Below are 2,696 nucleotides of genomic sequence, written 5' to 3'. Positions count from 1 at the left end.
ATTTTCGAAAAAAAAAAAAAAAAAAATTGCAAAACCATAAAATCCAAAAATATTTCTTGTTTGAGTCTAGAGTCTCATCTTAAGTTTGGTGTCAAATGCATGTTTTTGTTATATTTTTCGAATCCATGCATATATTCCTTTGTTTTGATCTTTGAATTCTATTGACTTGAAGTATTTCTGTGTCTCATATGCATTCTCATATTGTTAGTGTCAGTAGTATACAAACTGCTAAGTTTGGTGTCTTGCATGCATTGTTAATTGATTCCTTTTGCATTTTGATTATTAAAAATCCAAAAATATTTTTAATTTGTGTCTTTTCAAGTCAATAATACAAAGAATTGAAGATTCAGAACATGCTGCAGAGGAACTATACAGAAAAAGCTGAGCATTCAAAAATGCCCAGTGAAGAAGGCAGACTGGCGTTTAAACGCCAGCCAGGGTACCTGGTTGGGCGTTTAACGCCCAAAGAGGTAGCATTTTGGGCGTTAAACGCCAGAATGTATACCATTCTGGGCGTTTAACGCCAGGATGGTGCTAAGGGGAAGATTTTGTTTTCAAATCAAATTTTTTTCAAGTTTTCAAAGTTTTTCAAAATCAAATCTTTTTCAAATCATATCTTTTCAATCAAATGTTTTCAAAATCAATTTCTTTCCTTTTTCAAAGATACTTACTAACAATTAATGATTTGATTGAACATTTTTTGCCTTTTCTGTTAAGGAAGGTTTTATGTTTGATTCATATCTTTTCTTGTTAGGCAAGTCATTAATTCTTAAAATCATATCTTTTCAAATTGTTTTCAAACCATATCTTTTAAAATTGTTTTCAAATCATATCTTCTCAATCACATCTTTTTAAAACCAATCATATCTTCTTAACTACATCTTTTTCAAAATAGTTTTCAATCAAATCTTTTTTATTTCTAATTTAAAAATCTTTTTCAAAAATCACTTGATTTCTTTTCCACTTTCAATTTTCGAAAATTATCAACATCTTTTTGATCGAATTTTCGAAAATCCTCTTCCCTCCTTCTCACATCCTTCTATTTATGGAGTACCACTCCTTCTTAATGCAAAATTCGAACCTTATCTAATTAAAGTTCGAATTCTCCTTCTCCTTCTTCTTTCTATTTCTCTTTTCCTCTGACACTTCAAGGAATCTCTATACTGTGACATAGAGGATTCCATATTTTCTTGTTCTCTTCTCTTTCATATGAGCAGGAGCAGAGACAAAGGCATTCTTGTTGAAGCTGACCCTGAACCTGAGAGGACCCTGAAGAGAAAGCTAAGAGAAGCCAAAGCACAACTCTCTTTAGAGGACCTGACCGAATTCTTCAAGGAAGAAGAACACATGGCAGCCGAAAACAACAACAATGCCAACAATGCAAGGAAGGTGCTGGGTGACTTCACTGCACCTACTCCTGATTCTATGGGAGAAGCATCTCTATCCCTGCCATTGGAGCAAACAACTTTGAGCTTAAGCCTCAATTAGTTTCTCTAATGCAACAGAATTGCAAGTTCCATGGACTCCCAATGGAAGATCCTCATCAGTTCTTAGCTGAATTCTTGCAAATCTGTGACACAGTCAAGACTAATGGGGTTGACCCTGAGGTCTATAGACTGATGCTATTCCCTTTTGCTGTAAGAGACAGAGCTAGAATATGGTTGGACTCTCAACCTAAAGAAAGCCTGGACTCTTGGGAAAAGCTAGTCAATGCCTTCTTGGCAAAGTTCTTTCCACCACAAAGATGGAGTAAGCTTAGAGTGGAAGTCCAAACCTTCAGACAGAAGGATGGAGAATCCCTCTATGAAGCTTGGGAAAGATACAAACAATTAATCAGAAGATGTCCCTCAGACATGCTTTCTGAATGGAGCATCATAGGTATTTTCTATGATGGTCTCTCTGAACTATCCAAGATGTCCTTGGATAGCTCTGCTGGAGGATCTCTTCATCTGAAGAAGACGCCTGCAGAAGCTCAAGAGCTAATTGAAATGGTTGCAAATAACCAATTCATGTACACTTCTGAAAGGAATCCTGTGAATAATGGGACTAATAAGAAGAAAGGAGTTCTTGAGATTGACACTCTGAATGCCATTTTGGCTCAGAACAAGATATGACTCAACAAGTCAATTGATTTCTCAAAGTCTGTTGGAATGCAAAATGCACCAAACAGTACTAAGGATGCTTCATCTGAGGAAGAAGCTTATGATCCTGAGAACCCTTCCATGGAAGAGGTGAATTACCTAGGAGAACCCTATGGAAATACCTACAATTCTTCATGGAGAAATCACCCAAATCTCTCATGGAAGAATCAAGAGAGACCTCAACAAGGTTTCAATAACAATAATGGTGGAAGAAACAGGTTTAGCAATGGCAAGCCTTTTCCATCATCTTCTCAGCAACAGACAGAGAGTTCTAAGCAGAATACTTCTGACTTAGCAACAATGGTCTCTGATCTAATAAAGACCACTCAAAGTTTCATGAATGAAACAAGGTCCTCCATCCGAAATTTGGAAGGACAAGTGGGTCAGCTGAGCAAGAAAGTTACTGAACTCCCTCCTAGCACTCTCCCAAGTAATACAGAAGAAAATCCAAAAGGAGAGTGCAAAGCCATAGACATGGCCGAATATGGAGAGGAAAGAGAGGAGGAGGACGCCACTGAGGAAGACCTCAGTGGGCGTGTACCAATCTCCTCTGAG

The 2,696-nt window shown here is 37.2% G+C and overlaps 1 non-coding gene across 1 annotated transcript; it reads right to left on the bottom strand.

Annotated features, from left to right (window-relative positions):
- Positions 1 to 1,751: 1,751 nt before the first annotated feature.
- Positions 1,752 to 1,859, bottom strand: LOC130951966 (small nucleolar RNA R71). Its single transcript, XR_009074168.1, has one exon. It is a non-coding gene; the product is annotated as a small nucleolar RNA R71 (small nucleolar RNA).
- Positions 1,860 to 2,696: the final 837 nt, after the last annotated feature.

The sequence above is a fragment of the Arachis stenosperma genome, chromosome 1 (genome assembly GCF_014773155.1).
Source record: "Arachis stenosperma cultivar V10309 chromosome 1, arast.V10309.gnm1.PFL2, whole genome shotgun sequence".
NCBI lineage: Eukaryota > Viridiplantae > Streptophyta > Magnoliopsida > Fabales > Fabaceae > Arachis > Arachis stenosperma.
Note: the sequence above shows the minus strand (reverse complement) of the source record. Positions and strands in the feature narration are given on the sequence as shown.